Source organism: Tupaia chinensis, unplaced genomic scaffold (assembly GCF_000334495.1).
Source record: "Tupaia chinensis unplaced genomic scaffold, TupChi_1.0 Scaffold000340_1, whole genome shotgun sequence".
Lineage (NCBI taxonomy): Eukaryota > Metazoa > Chordata > Mammalia > Scandentia > Tupaiidae > Tupaia > Tupaia belangeri.
Window position 1 is genome coordinate 1,722,327 of NW_006159834.1, and position 19,952 is coordinate 1,742,278.

The 19,952-nt window shown below is 46.3% G+C and overlaps 1 protein-coding gene and 1 pseudogene across 1 annotated transcript in view; one reads left to right on the plus strand and one right to left on the minus strand.

Annotated features, from left to right (window-relative positions):
* The window catches only part of TSPAN5 (tetraspanin 5), a 175,388-nt gene that overhangs the window by 55,378 nt on the left and 100,058 nt on the right, over positions 1 to 19,952 (plus strand). The window lies entirely within an intron of this gene.
* LOC106735238 (ADP-ribose pyrophosphatase, mitochondrial pseudogene) lies at positions 3,773 to 4,682 on the minus strand (annotated as a pseudogene).

Below are 19,952 nucleotides of genomic sequence, written 5' to 3' on the forward strand. Positions count from 1 at the left end.
AGTGAGAAAGCAAGCCACCAGGTCTGGGATTCAAACCACAGTTGGCCACAGGGGAGTCCAGCACCTTAACCAGTATGCCACCTGTTGGCCCCATGAATTATATTTATAAACATCTGACTTTTAACATCTACTTCATTCATGAGACAGACAGAGAAACAGAGGCATCAGTGAGGGGCTCCTGTCTTCCTGCCCTGCTCCGCCCCTGGCCTCAGCCAGCCCGGATCATGGCACGAGCTTACACACCTGGCATGCACAGTGAGACCATGGGGTGTTAACCAGGAACCTCCCGTGTGCCTCTGCGGGGCAGGGGGTTGTGCTACTCCTGCAGCACCTGTGGCCCAACGTCTGACGTATTTAGAAAATATTTCATCACCGTGGAGCTCACACTGTCGCCTCTTGTCCAGAATGGTGGTATCTGGGCTGGCAGGTCAGTGCTGCCCGGCTGCGGTTGTGCTCCCGTTCCTTCTCAGAGGCTGCCTCATGTCGCGTTTCAAAGCATGTGTACTTTAATGTTTGACTTGATTCTTTCTGTTAAGACCGAGCAGGTACTTTTATCTCCATTTTGTAAAGGAGGAAACTGCAGAAGGGGAGGCTAACTGGCTTGCCCTAAACCAATTAGTTGTTGGTGTCAGGGCTGGAAAGCAGGTTCTGAGCTTCCTCTTGGAGTTTGTTAGGGTGTGTATTTGTCTCCGGTGACAAGGACATGGCTGTGTACAGGGGTCCTCAGCCCATTCTGCAGAGATGAGTAATCGGGGCTGGAGGGGTGGCTCTGCCCATTTGTCGCCGTGTCTTAGCCAGTGGTGCAATTTGCTATGCCTTTCCAAGGGTGACCCCATAGTGGGGACACATGTCACTTGGAGTCTTAGAAGCAAAACTAGCCTCCAGGGAGCCCGGGAAGTGTGGGCTACTGGGAGGCCCCGTGCTGGCTCCAACAAAGAGAGTTTAGTGCTGAAACCAGCCAGGGGAGGATGCCCAGCACCGTCCAGCCTGAGCCTGCTTTCCTCCCTGACGCAGCATCGGGGGTACTGAGAAAAGTGCACAGCGAAGTCTGCCACTGGACACGCACTGGACACATCCCTGCCGTAGCTCTGTGGGAATGGAGGGGCTTTCTGTATCAACGCCTGAACATGCTTCTTGGACCTGGTTCATTCATGGAGCAGATCTGGGCTGAGAGATGACTCTGCCCAGTGATGAAGAGTGATGTGTCCAGTACTGGAGACATCTGTGAGAGAGCTAGGGCCAGTCCTGCTCACGAGGAGCAGCCTACATTGTACCCAGACAAGGAGTTGGCTTATCTGTCACTACTTTATTTATTTTTAAAAATATATGTTTAATTTTATTTTTAGAGTTTTTTTTTTTTTCTTTTCCCTTTGGGTGCATGCACTCACCAGAGAGAGAGAGAAAGACAGAGATAGTGAGAGGAAAACTGAGAAATTACCCTTCAGGGTGGGGGCCGTGCCACAGTCCCCTCTCCTCCATTCTCCTCCTGGGATCTTGGGCACGCGTGCACACATGCCTGGCGTGATCGTCAGGCCGCTGGGTCTGGGACTTGAACGGTGGTTGGCAATGTGGGAGTCCAGTGACCGCTCTGCGATCTGCTGGTCCCATGTTTTACAAGAAAGCTAATGTTATGGCTGGGATTGAAAATCGTGGTCTACCATCAGGTGATGTTTTGTTTTGCATCTATCCTTGTTATTACCCTCTACACCCCTGTGGTTTCTTAGCCTAATCCTAACTTGCTCCCTAAAACCCTCTAAATGTCAGTCCTCTGCTAGGGAGTGATGGAAGCTTTCATTTATGGTAAGAGACCCCTTGGTCAGCAAGCAGAAATTAAATACTACTTATTGAGAACTGCTTTTTTACCCCCTGGGGAGCAACAGAGAAAAATTTTGAGGGCATGGGGGGAAAAGGAAGAAATGAACATCTGACTTTGAAGGTGAGTACTAAAGTTTTAGACTTAGTGAGGAAAGTATGCAAAAAATTTTGAAATCAGACAGCAGTGTTGGGGAGAGAGACTGACGAAGGGGAGTTGAATTTTGTTGTGGTTCAAAGGCCTTGGCATTAGGGGCCAGCAGGTGACATGTTGGTTAAGGTACTAAATCCCACAAGGCTGACTGCATGGTTCAAGTCCTAGACCTGGTAGCTTGAAATGCATGCTGGGTGCATGTGTGTGCACCCAGAATCCTGAGAGAGTGGAAAAGCGAGTGTGGTGTGGCCATCCCTGTGAGGGGTGATTCCACTCTCTCTCTCTGTCTTGCTCACTCTCTTTCTCTCCAGCAAGCTCATGTGCCCTATAGGAAACCTTAAACCAACAAACAAAAAAGGCATTGCCTTTAACTCATCTGTTTCTTCCACAACAGTGATGAAGGGTTATGGTCTGGGGGGTCTTTCTGAGTTGGTTGCCTGGAGAGAAGCCCCTACTGGTTAACAGTGGAGAGGGGAAAGATCATTGGGGTACCTCACTGGGATGGGGCACCCTCTTGGGGTAATTCACGGGGTTGAGAGGGGAGGAGGATCTGTAGCTCCCTGTGGAGTGGCAGGGGTGGCTCCATGTGGCTGGACCCCAGTGGAGACATCGTATCTGCCATCTCCACAGCAAGAAGGACTCCAATGGAGTTGGGGGTCTGCGAGCACCCAGGAATCGTACGTCAGGTGTCGCATGGTTGACTCGGCACTGTCTTCTGGGGAGAAGACCTGTGGCTTTAAAAAAATCAGTCCTAAAGGGGTCCGAGAGACTTCAAAAAGGAGGTGGCGGATTCCTGTCCTGGGCATCGTCATCTGCGATGGGGAAGGGGACGCCTGTACCATGGTCTCGAATCCTGTGACTCCAAACAGCCTTTCTGTTCCTTCACGCCCAAGCATCTCGTGTCTAGCACATTGTGCTATAATTGAAAAGGGTTCCACAGTTTAACTTATTTTTTTGAGAATTTCTCAGGAAAAGCGTGTCATTTTATGAATAGATACAGTGTATTTAAATTTCATTTTAGGCACCACAATTTCTTTTTAAAAACTACGTACTCTAATTACAGGCAAAGAGTGTTTAAGGAAAGTTGTAACAAAACATACATAGATAACAGGGTAGAAAAAGTACAAATAAATGATAAAAACCACGTAGAGGAGGGAAGAAATACTTATGCCAACTATCTTAGGTTAATGAGTTTTCTGCAAACAAGCATTATGTTTATATATGTAAGTTTTCTGAAAACCAAGGTAAAAAGAGAAAAATGGGGGAGTATTAAAATTCTTTTTCAAAAATTGCTGATTAGGGACCAGCAGTTAGCGTAATGGCTATGTCGCTGGACTCCCATGTAGTTGACCGTGGTTCGCGTCTCGGACCCGGTGGCTTAAACTCACGCCGGGCACATGTACATGCGTGCCCAGCATCCCGAGAGGAGAATGGAGGAGAAGGGATTGTGGCGTGGCCATCCCCCCTTGGGGGTGATTTCTCGCTGTCTTTCTGTCTCTCTTTCTGGCAAGCACTCGCACCCTATGGCAAAAACTTCTCAAAAAATTTTTTTATCTTTATTCTATCATTCTTCAAACAGCATCCCTTGCTTGAATTGGGTTTAAGCCATGTTTAAATAGAATATATATATTCCTTTTGCCCAGAAAACTGAAGGTTGTCTTTTATCTTATTTACTCATTTCATGCAAATGTAAACCTTCTTAACATAAATGACTTCAAAAGTGAGTACAACTCCCAGTAACCCGCCCTGCCCTTTTCCCGGCGTGTGATCAGTGGCTCTGCCTCTTTGGGAGTACATGCCCCTCAGTCAGCTTTGATTACACGAAGACCACGAGTTATAACCCAGAAGGGTCAGCTTCCAGTCCTCACTCCAGCGCAGACCTCGCTTCTCTGCCACAGGTTTGATGAGCAGAGAGTGGCTGCATACAGCTTGAGTTTCTCGCTGGTGTCCACCATTTCACGTTCCCAGCATCGCCCTCAGCTGCTAGCATGAGCTTTTCCAGGCTCTGTTTCTTCACAATAGTTCACAGCTTCCGTCCCCATCCACGCATTCTCGGTGTTTCCAGAATCATCCACGGATCCCTTACTTATCACTAGATGTTCTTGGCTGAAGAGTCTATGCAGTTGTGCCTCTCTGCTTTTTCTTTTCAGCACTGGATTTCTGTAAAGAGTTGAGAGCTTCCTCGTCAAATTCCCTCTTCAGTGTGGCACTAATCTTCTCTCCTGGATCCACTGTCCCCCCGGGATTGCCCATTCTCCACAATCTTTCCTTTTTATTGCAGTAGTCTGCAAGATATGTTTTCCAGAGACAGGGTGGGTGGTTTTATTTCCACTGCTGTCTCTTTTCCACCCGGTTGTGATGGGATCTGCGGCATGACTTGGGCCTCATCTCCCGCAAAGCCCATGGCCCACCAGTTCTGTCCGGCCTGCAGGATTTCTGACTTTCTCTCAGCGTGCCTGTCCTTTCTGTTAAACATGGGAGGAAAGTGACTCACTGACCTGAGGCTCGGCCCACCTGGGTACAGAGACAGAGACAGCAGTGTACTCCACAGGGCTAGTCCCGCCACTCAGCTAGCCATCCCACTTCTCATTAGGAACCGGACTACGTTCAGCTTTTGAACCTGGGTGGGAGATGTCCGAGCCTTGTTGTGGGAATTCTCTCTGGCACCATTAGAACCAAACATGATACCGGAATTAAGATGAAACCACCAGGATGACAGTGACTTTCAGGACCTGAGGTTGATGCTTTCTGGCACTAGCTGCCAACCAGAATTCCTCCCCCCCCTTTTTAAAATTTATTATTTATTTTCTGAGAAAGAGAAAGAGGATAGGGGGAAGTGAGAAAGAGACAGGCACCCCAATAGGGTCTTCAACCCACCTTCTCCTCCCTCTTCCCCATTCCCATCCCCCTGGCCTCAGCCAGCCTGGATCTCTGGCCATGTGCACATGCTCCTGGCATATGTATAGAGAGGCTGCAGGACTCAAACCAGGGAGCTTCCCATGTGGATGCAGTGTGACAGCTGTGTGTTACCTCTGCACTACTGCCTGGCCTTCTTTTCTGCCCTCCTCCACCTTTTATTTTAATGGCCAGAGAGTATGTGCACTTGCCAGAGAGAGGGAGAAAGCACTCCTCAATACGGCCAGTCACATCGCAGTCTCGTTTCCTCCATTTTGCCCTCCTTTTGGAACTTGGAGCATTCACACATGCCTGGTATGGTTTTCAAGCCTCCAGGATAGGGATTTAAATTGTGATCATCTGTGTGGGTCTGGCCCCACATGCACAGCACTTACCCACTGCGCTGCAGGCTGGCCCAGAATCCTTTGTTAATGAGCAAATTAGATCTTCAGGTGAGACAGTGTCTCCGTGGTTAGTGTCTAAGGTTTTATAGCATAGCTCCGCGTATGAGTTACCATCCTTATCACCCAACAGACAGACATGGTTTCTGTCTGACTGCTTTCCGCTCCAGCAGCTGGTTTCCCCTGGATGTTGGTGTGTGGGGTACCTAGCTCATGGGATCCCAGCGTGTGGTTCTTTGAGCTCTCTCGCCTCTTTCTGAAAACCCAGTCATCTTAGCTGCTAGGAACTGTAATAGCTAACGGTGCAAGATTACGTTCTTTGGAACTGCCCATGCAAAGAGCGATAGCGTGCTTTCCAAGATGTCTGAATTGCAAGTACAATGACCATGTTTTGCTGTGGAATTGAGGATCCTAACCGGGTGTCTGCTGGGACAGAGGGCCTTCCACACAGGAAGTGGGTCTATGGGAAGGCCCTTTGCTACGACAGCCTGCACCGCGCCACTTTTAGGAGTATTGCTTCTTTCACCTTCTTGCAAATCACATTCCCTTTGCAACTATTCATAAATGCTTCATAAAGATGAAAATGTATGTTTAAATTTGGAATGAGAATCACAGTAAAAGCCTTTTAGAATCAAATTATGTTTCTTTCCCAAACTGCAGAGCTTTCCTTTCTAATTCTTTTCCTCCTTAAAAAATAGTCACAAAAATGTAGAACTAAAAATGACTTTGTATTCAGGTCCTTATTTCCTTCCATGTGTTTTCAATAATTGCATGAAGTCTCTAACTGAAGCTATTGCTAATAATAGCTTTTTTATTGTCTTGGAAAACTAAAAACAAATATCCCAGTACATAAAGACTTCAGAATGTATTTTCTTAATAGCAGTATTTGCTCTGGGGTGAGAGGTACAGGGTGATGGGAGTTAAAAATATTTAGGTCATTCACAGTTTGTGTTTAAGAATGACCTGTACACACCTACTGTAATTTTATCCAGAAATAGCATATAAGGAAGATGTTTCCTTCTCTTCCTGGAGTAGGGGTAGCTTCTGAGGAGGACATCGAAGTGCTTTGGAAGGGTTTGTATTTTGACTGTTGTGCGTTTTCCTGTTTTCTTGCAGAAAGTGCAGGCTGGAGCATGACCCTTTCCGAATAGGGCAAAGCTAGAATTGAACATGATGAGTTGCTTTATGTAGCAAAGATCATTTTGAAGGTAATTTGCAGAAATCAAATCAAACGTCTTTTGGTCTGTTACTGCATCACATGAAAAGCTAGGTGGATTTTCTCTCCATTTGGAGTTGGTTTCGGGCAGCCTGACTTGAAATGTAGGTTACGTGATGTGTGTAATTTCAGGTCATCTCGATTGCCCAGAGCAGCTGAGCCTGCTGTAGAGAGACACGTGTTCACTGCCCTTTGGGGGAAATAGCCAAGTGCATAAAAGTGCCGTAAGCAGAGACCAGAAATGGTGGTTTCAGTGCCAGCCCTCCACAGGTAACCAGGGCAGTCTCTGGGTTCCAGGGACCGGAACTGCTTTTTCCCTGGCGATCTCGTGAAATCCACACAAGAGAGTAGCCGCAGGGAGGTGTTCACTGCACAGCGGTTTCCTGGGCAGCTAAGATGTGTATCAGAAGCACACATTAACTATGAATGGGTGAATTTTAAACAGCCACTTCTACATTTTTATTTTTAGATTGTTTAGAAGCCATTGAAAGTTGGTTCCTTCTGTGGTAATTCACAAGGATGAAGTATTTGGAGGGTCAATTTGGAGCTGACCTGTTGGGTTGTCAGAAAAGTAGTGATGCATTTTTATATACACAAATACAACAGCCCAGTAAAGTAAAAGGGTTGTGTTAACAAGGTATTTTTTTCTTCCTTTATTTTCTTATTTTTTTTACATTCTATCATTGTACAGCTTTACAGCATATGGAATAAAAATTTCCAGCATGATTGGCGATTTGTCCAGTCAATGTTATTACCATACCTATTATCATCAACAAATAATATTCCATTTTTTGTGTCCATTAAATGTTGTTTCTTTTTGCTCCTTGATTCCCTCCCTGCCACCCAGTCATTTCTCACCCTCCTCCCACACTGTCTCTAGTATACAGTTGTTAACAAAGTATTTTAAATTAGCCTTATAAATGAACTGTATTATCCTGCAGGATACTTTTCTTAAAAATTGTATGCTTATTTTCTGGACCTTCTTTGGGTCAAAAGCTCAAGTGGTTTATGCAGGAGGTCACAGCTAGCTACGGAGTTAGGAGGTGAGTTCTGCTCTGCTCACCTGCCCCAAGCATGGTTGGTGGTCTTGTCTGCAGGGGCAGTCTTGGATCATTATTGCTGAATTAATTAGTGCTCCTGCGATTGAACTTTAGCCAAATTGAGGATTGATAATTGACCTAGTTTTTTCTGTGTTGCTAGTCCAGTTGTTGCTTCCATATTACACTAAAATGTTTGACTTTTTCAAACCTTAGGGTTTATGATAATTGCAGTAGACGATTAGACTTCGCGACATGGTTCCTTTTTAGAAAAAAATAAATAAAGAGCAATAACCTACTATTATTGATTGATAAGCCTTGATGAATTGTCTCCTTTTGTGGAAATATTTAAGTATTTATTTAAAAAAATATTTAGGGCTAGCCCCATGGCCTAGTGGTTAAGAGAGCCAGATCCCATATGTCTTACCAAGGTTTGAATCCCAGCCTCCCTGACTTGAAATAAAAAACATATCAGACATGTTTATGTACATGCCCCAAATGCAGACAGGATGGAGAACGGGAGAAGGAATTGTGGTGTGACCATACCCCACGAGGGGCGCTTTCTCCTCTCTCTCCTCCTCTCTCTCTGCGAGTGCATGTACCCCCTGAAGCCAAAAACAAACAAACAAACCCCATACGTTTACATCTATCTGTGAGGCTGCTGGGAAAGTCACGACATATCGTTCTATGCAGAAACGTCACATGACTTTCTCGACGATCTTATAAGTTGAAATGTCGCATACATTGGAAATAAACTCAGTTTTGGATCTACTACTGAATGTAGAGTGTTTGCAGCAGTGGGATGTTGTAAGAGTGAAGTCTGGGGGCTGGCAAGTAGCATGGTGGTTAAGGTGCTGGACTTCCTCCACATGGCCAGTTCAAGTCCTGGACCCGGCAGCTTGCTTTCTCACTCTCCCTTTCTCTCTCTCTGTTCAAATTAAAAAATAGTAATATTTGCAAATGGAATGAATTAGATAAATAATTCTTAAAAAAAAAAAAGAAAAGTAATGTCTATGTGGTAGAAAAGGGCTGAGGAATCCTAACAGAGCATCCTGGGCAAATTGCTTTGTTTCAAATCTGACAAGTGGCATGAGGCCTGCATTTTAGAATTGCATTGAGGGTTAGGCGAAGTGTCCTATACCACCAGTACTAAGAACATAGTATGCGCTTAGTATTTTCACTTCTACTCCCTTCTTTCTGTTGTTCGAGGGCAGCTGTAAAATTCTTTGACACATTTAGGATCATTCTCTAAATGTGAGCCCCTGAGTTTGTTCCAGTTTGTTCATTTATCTTGGGTATTGAAACCTCAGACTACCTTTAGTACTCAAGTATGAATTCTACTACTACCTAAGGCATGGTGGAGAGGTTACTTCATAGTCCTCGGTGCCTTCCGTTAATACGTCTCACATCACGTTGGCCGTTTCATAAGACGGTTCATTGATGATTCATCTCAGCTCTTCAGTTGGAGAACTGCACGATGTCAAAGCTGCATTGGCTGTGTCATTTTGATGAGGAGTTGTTAGAGCAGTTTCCAATGTAAGAATCTGCTTAGCATTACAAAGCATTCATTTGGGTGGAAAGAAATCTTCCTGAAGCCCAGGAATTGTCTAAATGAACCTCTCTTTTTGTTGTTGTTTGGTATTAAGAATAGGACATATTTGAAGTGCGGGTGGTGGGTGGTGGATGGTGGGGAGAGTTATTATATGAACCAAGTTTTGGCTTCATTTCCTGGAGTGATGATAATGCATTTACCTGGAGCTGCAGCTCCACCTAATCACTGAGCACCAAGAGCTCACTGCAAGGCCGGGTGATTGAAACTACTAATATTCCCTCCCTCCTTTTTTTTTTTTTCCCTCCTGGCTCAACCTCTTTTCATACAGCTCTAAAGGCTAAGTAAGCATCAGACAGGGAAGAGGAAATGGCAGGTGAATAGAGTGGTAGTTCAAAATGACCAGAGTAATTCCAGAAATTCACAAAAGTAATTGTTTCTCAAGTGCCCATTAGGATTGGGCTGCCTTCGAGTCTGCAGAACTCAGAAGTGATTAGAGGGGTTTTGTGGCTTTTCTGTTCTCTGATGGCTGGAGCTGGTTTCATGCTTCCGAATAAGTGGCAGGGGAGTAGGATAAATGCTGAGGAACCAGAGTGGGCACCGCTCCTATTTTCCATTGTGGAGGGGAGCTGTGTCTGTAACCTCAACCGGATCAGCCCACCAAATTAAACTGAACTCTTACGGCCCTTTAACATCATATTGTCTAATTGGAACATTTCTGATCCACTTGAAAGCTTTCATTTCGTAGCACTCTAAGGCGGTTGCATGAGCCAGAGTGTTTTGTCCATTTCCTGGCTGATACTGAAGCCCTGTGGGTAACTTTATTCCTGAGAGTTGAGAATGCAGGACAGAAACCACAGCGACATCGCCGTCTCAACACTGATACGCCCATGTATCTTCCACGCCCTAGTGCCAGCCGGCCAACTCACCGTGGTTTAGGTCTGAAATCTCTTGACAGCAGACATGTTTGGATAGCAAAATGCATTTAAACCTGAGCTTCTGAAACCTGATCGCTTCTAAACAGCTCAGGGTAAATGTCCTTTAGCACATCATGGAAACAAGTGGCATGAACGCCGTGGCTGGAAGCAGGGGAGCGGGGGTACCTTAGCATACTGTGTGTGTTTGCTCCCTCGATTGGGAATGCCTTACTGCAAAGTGCCTGGTTAGGTGGAGTCTAAAGAAACTAGTAGGCGGGGCCAGCAGATTTCATAATGATTATGTCTCTGGACTTACATAGTCAACCATGGTTTGAGTCCTGGACCCACCTGGTAGCTTAAAACTCAGCTGCGCACATGTGTGTGCGTGGCCAGAGTGGTGGAAAAGGGATCATGGTGTGACCATCCCCTCCCTCCCCCCAGGGTGTGTGTGATTTCTCACTTTCTGTCTCTCTGGCAAGCACATGTGCCCTATAGCAAACGTCTCTTAAAAAAAACAAACAAAAAAGAAACTAGTAGGTGAAGTGATTAAAGGTCATATTATAGAATAGATGGCAATTTGCAGCTTACAAATGACATCTGCCTCCCCTACGCTGCTGAGAAAGAACTGGGGCTTTTTGAGAGTTTGCAGTTCAGGAGTACAGAAGAAGGAAAGAAACTGAGAGGCAGGAGTGACATGGAAGGGCAGAGAAAGCGACTGCAGATCTGGGCAGATATAGCCTATGAACTCAGTGAGCGCCCTACCCTAAAATGACGAACTGGATGTTCCTTTACCTCACGGCGCACCCGCACCCCCCACTGTTCCCCTTCCCTACAGCCTTGCTGCAGGTGACACATGTTGGGGTGTACCTGGAATAGGAGCAGCCTCGTAGGATTGATTTCAGAGACGCCGTGTCTTGAACCTTCCGGCATTTTCATTCAGAGGGGTTACCAGCCCTTTGCACAAAGTCCATTTAATCAGATGCCTTCCTGGTCTCAAGGAAGGGGCAGACATGTTGAGTTGGAGGACGAGAGGAAGGAAAGGAGAAGAATATAGCTTTGGAAATGGAGTGCTTTGGCTGGGAGAGTCCAAGCCTAGCTTCACGAGGATTTAGAGAAGGGTTAGTACGAGGACTGAGAGTGCCTAGAGAACTAGAGGGATGACAGAGTGAAATCTCCACAAATGGAAAGAAATTTTTTATTTTTTTTGGAGAGATTTTCACTGTAGGGCGCGTGCGCTCGCCAGACAGACAGAGAGAGACATAGAGACAGAAAGTGAGAAATCACCCCCCGGGGGGATGGTCATGCCGCAATCCCTTCTCCTCCATTCTCCTCTCGGGATCCTGGGCACGCACGCACACGCGCCCGGCGTGAGTTTTAAGCCACCGGATCCAGGACACGAACGGCGGTCGACTATGTGGGAATCCAGCGACATAGCCATTACGCTAACTGCTGGTTCCCAAATGGAAAGAAATTTCTGTTGGAAAGAAATGCTGAAATGGGCTAGGTATTTCTAGTTTAGCCAAAAACGAGAAGGACGTTCTTAACAATTCTTATACCACAGGCTTCCTTCTTATCAGACCGGTGGTGATAGTAATCAGACACCCGGCAGATTAGAAAGACATTTGTGGGTCAGCTTCTAATCTTTACCATTAATCACAGTGTAAAGTAGTACAGTCATTTTGGAAAACCATTAATTTTTTTTTTCTTTTTGCAAGAGATTTTTGCTCTAGGATGTACATGCTTGCTGGAGAGACAGAGACAGAAAGCAAGAAATCACCCCCTTCAAGGGGAATGGCCATACCGCATTCTTCTCCATTTAACTTTTGGGATTTGGGGCACCCCTCAGTGAGTTTTAAGCTGTCAGGTTTGGGACTTGAACCATACTCGACTACATAGGAGTCCAGTGATGTAATCATCACTCCATCGGCTGGTTCCAATTTTTTTTTTAATTGTCAGAGAACATGTCTCACTAGAGAGAGACACAGAAAAGGGCAAAAGCACCTCTCATTGGGATGTAGCCACACTGTAATCCTTTTTCCTCCATCTCTCCATCCCGTCAGTATTTGGGGAACACTTGCACATGCGCTTAGCATGCTGCTCAGCATGCTGCTCAAGCTGCCGGTGTTGGGATTTGAACTGCGTGTAGGAGCTGGCTGCTTACGCACAGGGCTTTACCCCTTGCCACAGGACTGGCTCTGGAAAATCCGAGATAGCAATTATCTGAGATAAGTTAAAACATTTTCCACTAAAAGGACTTGTAGGTGAATGCTCATAGCCATATTATTCACAAATAGCCAAACAGCCCAAGTGTCCGTCACGCAGTGAAGGTTACATGAGTGGCAGTTTTCTACAGGGCGGACTGTTGCTCTGCTACAGAAAGGAGCACGTTTGCAGATAAACACAGCATGCACGGACTTCAGATCCTTTGTGCTGAGTCAGGGGAGTAAGACACAGAAGAGGACACGCTTCATGAACCCATGTGTATGACGCCTGGAACAGGCAGGACTGGTTTCTAGTTACCCAGAGCAGACCGGTGGGTTGTTTGGGGTATGACACGGGGGTGGGAATGTTTTTGGAGTGTGGGAATGTTGTATATTGTGATTGTAGGGATGGGTGTATACATTTGTCAAAACCCACTTAACAGTACATGCAAAAATGACTGTATTTTACTTTAAGTAGATTATAATTCAAAGTTGATTTGAAATTTTTTTCTCTGTTCCAAAGTAAAAAGAAATGTCATATACTGTAAAGTTATATCTGATTCAATGTAATATAAACACAATTATGATGATAAATTAAAAAAAAGGAAAGAGACATGATATTTCTTATAAATTTTACTACTAATTTTGACCTGGTTTCTTTAGCTACATAGTACTGAGATAGGAGACAGGGACCCTAAAAACATAGTTAGGGAAGGGACCCAACATGGAGTCACCAAATGGCTAAGTTTTGAGATGGAAGCAGTGGTGGCTCAGTGACTGACCTACGCAGCGTGACCTAGACCTCAAACAAAGGCTTCTTCCAGGCCTCACCACATTCCAGGAAGAAGATCAGATAATGGTTTTCATGACCCCAAGCTTCAAGACAAAGAATCTCCTGACCTTGGCACCCACTTCAAACTTAGGAAAAGAATTAGACCCATCCAGCATGGGCCTCTCCCTACCAGGAGGGGAATGCATGCACAAGTCCCACCTAGAACAAGTCCAGAGAAATCTTTTCCTGACCCAAATAAAAACCCCATGCCACAGTTCTTCCTTGGCAACCCATTTTCTGGGACTCCTCCCTTCTTGGGAGCTGTTTTTCCTTCCTTCTCCTTTAATAAACTCCCTGCTTTGTTAATAAATTCCCCGCTTTACTATACCTGCCCTGTGTCCATGGCTCTTATTTCTTCCTGAGTATGGGACAAGAACCTGGGTCTCACTGCGAGTGTGGGCCCGATCACCCCTGTGCCCCTGCGTTCCTGCGTCAGAACTTTTCATGTTAAAACATTTTTTTTAAAATGGTTTTTTAGATTAGAGTCTCTTTGAAACTGGGGATTATTTGTACCTTTGTATTATGAGTCCACTTGATTCTTTCTAAACAGCTTCTGGATTCTGTGTTATTTTCAAGACATTTTTGGAGACTTTAAAGTGTATGTTTTAACAGGATTTTCCTGTAACTTGCTGGCAAATTTCATACTCTTATTGTTTGAGGAGTATAAATAACAACAGAACAGAATTATTTTCCGGCAGATTTTGCTCTTGGCCTGTTTCTTTTATGTTAAATAACTGTAGTTCCTGTTGCTCCTTCCTTTGAACTTTGATAAACAGACTCTCATACCTGAAGGTGAGAGGGCGGAATGTAAAATTTAGAGTTGTCAGGGTAAAGTTCCTAGTTTCCAGTGGGCAGTGCCTGAAGGCAGAGAGGGAGGGAGATCGCCTGGGACATTCGGGACTTGCTGAGTTACTTTACACGTGTGTTCCTGCTGCCTTTTCCGGTTCTTGCATGGGTAGTGGTGGCTGTTCAGAGTTGGCTACTGAGAGATCTCATGGTTTAAGATCTCGAAATTTCTGGGCCAGCCCTGTAGTGCAGCAGTTACACGCTGTGCAGAGAGAGCTGGAGCCCACGTGGACGACTGCAGTTTGAATCCTAGCAGCCTGAAAAACACGATGGACGCATTTGCACGTGTGCCCCAAATTTGGTGCAGCATGACTGCCTGTGTCACCACCATGGGGGGTGCTTTCTGTCTCTTCCTCCCTCTCTCTAGCTAGTGCACAAACCCTCTGACAATAAAAAAGAAAAAAGAAGATCTCAACATTTCTTGGCTATGGGGCTGGCAGGTGGCATGGTGGTTAAGGGCGCTGGACTCCCACATGGGCAACCATGCAAGTCCCAGACCTGGTGGCTTCCTTTTTCGCTCACAATCTCTCTCCTTCTCTGTCCCTCTCTGGTCAAATGAAAGTAAATCAATAAAATTAAATTAAATAATTCTTTTAAAATAATTCATGGCTACTATCTTGTCAAACTTATTTCATAGTTAATATCTTGTAAATTTGATGAAACCCAAATTAAAGGGAATTAAGTGTGTGAAGCTTGTCAATATCTTATATGTTTGGGATATCAAGTAGGAGTTGATGTGGTTCAGGGTGGGTCATGAGAGTTTTGTGGGAAGGGCTGTTTGGTCTATCTAGGTGTATGTCGGAGTCCAAGATCAGGTTCAGCTGCATTGCCAGAGTATTCATGGCCCAGAGGGGCCCAGGCCTGGAAGGCGCAGATTAGATCCCAGTCAGCCCTGTCTAAGTTTATTGGAGATCAGCTCCAGTCTGTTAGTGCTGGGACCTAACCTTTCCCTTAAGGGACCCGATTTAGGTCATGATAGAGATCACACTAGACTTGGAGTTCATCTGACCTGTGTTCAGTTTGACACTGCTCAGCACACTGTCCTTGAGGAGGCTAACTCATCTCTTTGAGCCTTAGTTTTCTCATCTGTAAGATGGGGTAACTACTTACAGCGTTTTCTGGAAGTTAGGTGAGATGAAATAGTGGCAGTGATGGGTGTCGTGCCCAGCACCCACGGACATTGGTGTAAACCTGAGTTTGTTCCCTTCCTTTGTCCAGCAGCTTCCTGGCTCTGGCCCTTTCCCGTGTGACCGCACCTGTGGTACTGCGTTCATTGTACAGGTTGCTTGGTCGATGAGAGCGAGGCAGGAAGAGTTGGAGACTATGGGTTGAATGCTTGTTACTGTGGTAGGCTGTGAAGTGGAGGTGGTGGGCTTCATTTCCTGGCCTGTGCTGAGGGCCTGCCTGCACAGTAATCAGCGTGGGGCTGGAATTGCGTAGTGCCGCCTGGGGTGTTGAGAGTAAGGCTGATCGTTGGAGGCTCGTTGCCTGGGGTTGCAGCGCGGGAGAGAGAAGCACGACCACGTCAATGGAGCTTGGTGTGCTTCTGAAAGACCTCAGCAGATTCTTAAGAAAAAGAAAACGAGAGGGAGGATAAACCCTCATCTTCATTGCCACGTTCCCATGAAGTGCTTCTGCTGACCTGGCCGAGCCTGCTAGGGGATTCAGTTTATTTTGCACCAATATTTTTGCACTTTGTTCGGAGAAAACACACTTAACACAAGGTAATGAAAACTCGTGCCATGCCATGGTTGGTGAAAAGCTTAATTCCATTACCGAGTTTCCGTCCTGAGCCTAATTCCGGTCATCTACACGAGACTGACGTGCTTGTCCCCAGTCGTGGTCAAGGCACTGGGAGAACGGAAGCAATTATCCAACCAATGTAAAGAAATCCTGCTAAGGAGGGAGGAAGAGCACCCCTCACCCCCTCATCAATTACTCCAAATTGGTGTTTATAGGGAATTAGATTCCCCAGTAATTGCCCTCTCTCTTCCCTTTGTCTGTTATAACCATCTTCACAGGCCTTAAGTGAAAGAAAGGGCCGGGAGTGTTTCCGGCCTCTTCTCTAAGTCAGGCCAGCGATCCGACTGCTAAGCACCCACACGGGGACTCAGTCCTGCCTGCAGACTAGGGGCGTCTTAGTTCCAGGAGACTAGTTGGCCCATGAGAAATATTATGCAAGAGTATCGCTCACCTTGATCTGCCTAGCAGTGCTCGCTGTTCAGGAGCTCACGGTGCGATGGTATTTGGTGGTCTGGCCTAAATACCTTAGGTCTCCTTCCCAGCATGGACCAGCCGGGGTGAACCTTCTTCCCTGGCAGAGAGCATAGAAGAGGCGCATGTTGGAACGAGTCCTGGATTAGGGGTCAGAGGCGTGGGGTCCAGTCCTAATACTGCCCCCACCTCACTGTGTATCACCTTCTTTATCTCTCACTTACTCTGGGCCTCAATCTTCTCATCTCTAGAATGTAGTCATAGTTTAATTTATAGCCAATTTTTATTCATGTATTTACTTGTTAAATGTTGCCAGAAGGCGCAGCACGAAGGTGAGGAGGGAAGGGAAAGCAAGAAAGCACCCCCCATGGGGAATGGTCTTGCCACAATCCCCTCCCTTTCACTTCCCCCTCCTCTTGGGATTTTGAGCACATTTACACATGTGCCCAGCATGTTTTCAAGCCACTTGGTCCGGGGCTCAAACTGCATGGTTGGCCATGTGGGATCCACTGCCTTCACCACCAGACCATGAGAAAGCACTCCCTTGGGTAGAGTCACACTGCAATCCCTCCTCCTACATCTCTCCCTTCTTTCAGAATTTTGGGTATGTTCACATATGCACCTGGAGTGTTTTTCAACCACTGGTCCAGGATGTGAACCACACATTTGGCCATGTGGGAACCAGCTTCCTTAAACACTAGGCCAGAGACTGACCTTCTAGCTAACCTCCTAGAGTTGTTTTTTATTTTTATTTTTTTAATCCTTTTCATAAAAGGATAAAATGATGCATTACAAATGAAGACCCTTTAAAAAACAAAGTGCCCTACAAATGTAAGAGGTTATTAAATATAAATTCAGTGACTTTATTTCAGCGTTCACATTAGAGAAACAACATTTGAAATCTTCCAGGGCAGGCAGGTTATTGTAGAGCTTCAAATTCCCTTTGGTGAAGCTCTTTTAGGACAGATAAATAGGCTGCAGGACAAGATTATCTCTTTGAATATCATAAGTGGATTTTCTTTGGCTTCCTTTTTCCATTGTTTAATCTTATTATATTTGTCCTTTATTTTCAAGCATTGGAAATGATGAGGAAACTAGATTTTTGCAACAGCGAGTAGCAGCAATAAATTGAAGGACCTATGGAAGAGAGGAGAAATTATATTAGATGCATTCAAAGCCAGAGACGAGAAAAGAGATTCTTTAAAAAATAGACCATGGCAATTTAAAATGTTCCTTTTCAGAAGTGACAGACTCAGAAACAGAAAAGTAGGTTGTTAACTTTCTTTTTTATAATTAAAATGAACGCTCAACACTGCCTTTTTACTTTTCAAGAATTATTTGATTTAACTTTATTTATTTACTTATTTTTTAATTTGACCAGAGAGGGACAGAAAAGGAGAGAGAGAGAAAAAGTGAGAAAGCAAGCTGCCAGGTCCAAGATTTGAACCAAGGTCAGCCATGTGGGAGTCCAGGGGCCCTAACTACCACGCCACCTGCCAGCCCTAGGACCGCTCTTTTTTTAACTTAATGATGCATAAGGCAGAAACTAGTTTCTGTGATCCTGTACAGCTTCCATTGGTGGTCTCCCCAGTCATGTGATACTGATGCAGTTGACTCATTTAAAAGGCTCAGTGATGGGACCAGCACATGCTGTATTGGTTATATTGCTGGACTCCCACATAGTTGACCATGGTTCAAGTCCCAGACCCAGCAGCTTAAAACTCACACCAGGCGCGTGTGCACATGTGACCAAAGTCTTAAGAGAAGAATGGAGGAGAAAGGATTGCAGAGTGCCATCCCCCCAGGAGGTGATTTCTTGCTTTCTGTCTCTCTGTCTCTCCAGTGAGGGCATGTACCCTATAGAAAAAAATCTCTCTCTCAAAAAGACAAAAGGCTCAGTAATATTTTGGAATCCTAATGCCATAGGGCATGTGCACTTGCATGCCAGAGACAGAGAAAGAGCGAGATAGGGAACGAGAAAGTGGGAAATCACCCCCCTCGCCCCCCGAGAGAGTGGCCATGTCACAGTCCTTTCTCCTTCATTTTCCTGTTGAGATTCTGGGCATGCACACCCCTCCCATCCCCCACCTCCCACCCTAGTGTGTTCCTGAGGCTGCAGAGTCTGGGACACAAACTGTGGAGTCCATCTTGTGGGATCCAGCACCTTAACCTCCATGTACCTACTGGCCCCAGTGTATTTATTTGTATTTTTAAAAAGGTCTCAGCATTGCAATCACATTGTCTCTGCATGTAGCATGCACCTCCATGTCCAGTTCTTTTCAGACAGTGTCTGCAAGGTTGCCCTGGCCAGCCTCAAATTTGCTTCAGCCTCCCCTAGTGACTGGGATTACATGTGCTCCCTGCTGTGCCTGGCTGTTAGACCTGCACCCTGGCCTCCCATGTGGCCCTGGCCTGTGGAGCAGTGTCTTAGCAGCATACACCACTGTGGCTGGGCCTTTATTTTTTCAGCCTGCAGGCTGTGATGACGTTAATCCTGTTTGAATTCCTTGAGACACAGCCACTTGTACCAAGGGGGAGAATGAAAGGACTTTGTAAAGTGAGTAGCCCGAACAAATCCGTTCTGAGCGGGGGCAGCTGGGTTTCATGTAAGAACTCTGAGTGGAAGGACAGGACAGGAAGTAAGGCGACACCTTCAGGAGAAGGCCTGAGAAGACATGGAATGGGTGTGCTTTGTGACCCCGTGGCCTTCACAGAGAGGCCTGTGCCTGGCTGGCCTGGCTGGGGTCTGGGTGGGAAGCTGTCTGCCCCAGGCTCGCTTGTGTCTCCTCCACCCTCCCACCTTCTTTAAAGTGCTGAAAGATTTGTCTGCTCCTCCAGAGGCTGAGAGGAAGGCAGAGGGCCAGGAAGAGCCTAATAATTAGGCTTCTTTAGAAGGTGTGAGACAAATTGGCAGCTCAGCCCCAGGAAAACACAATGGGCCTTTGTTTGCGAGGAAGACACTGAAGTCATGGCGCCCAGGTGCTCCAGCAGCTCCGGGCAGTGTGGGAGCCTCTCTTGCCTGTCTACGTTGGGCTCTCCAATCAGTCACAAGATCAGTTTCTCTTCCTGGCCTTTGCCCCTGCACTCCAGCACCTGTCTGCTTTCATAGCTGCAGGGACATGCTTTGGCCGTCCCTGCGCGTCCCTCTGAGAGCAGCCTGGACACGTGCAAAGCTGGCTGCACGCTGGCTTCTGGCTCTCGGGGATACCCCTCAGAGGGGGGCTCCCTCGGCCCCTCTCCTTTTGACTTTCAGCCTGTCTGCCTTGACTGCCAGTGTCCTCATCCCAGGGTTGAGCAGGGCCTCTCTGCCTTCCCTGTAACATTTAGAAGCCCAGGTCCACCCTGCAGCCCGGGAACTGCAGCGAACCACGGGTTTGTGGTGGGCCGTGGCTTGGTGGGAAGGTTGGACGGGAGTGCTCTCTGCCATGTGGTCGCGTGCAGAGTGGGCACGGGGGCATGTGCGTGCCCTTGTTCTGTGTCTGTCGGAGACGGCAGGAACAAGTGTCCAGAATTAGATCCAGTGCTTCGGGACCCCCTTTCCTGTCTGCCCAGCCTTTCTCCACAGAAGCTGCTTCTCGCTTGATTAACGGGAACAAACTCTTCAGAGTTTTGTATTTTGGAGACCGCGTTGCCAAAGGAGAATCATTGTATCTGTCGTAAAAGCCCCAAATAAATTCTTCCTGGCGTGAAGGGAGATGGGAGAATAGAAGGCTTTCGTGTGTATTCCTGCCTGTTAGTGAGATACTAGAGTGACCTAGTTCATCTACATATTAAATATGCTAGACCTATCTGTGCCTGTTTTACACTCGTTACCTTGGAAACGATGCCCTGGCTCAAAAATTGCAAAAGGCCTACAGCAAATCTGGTTTCTTCACACT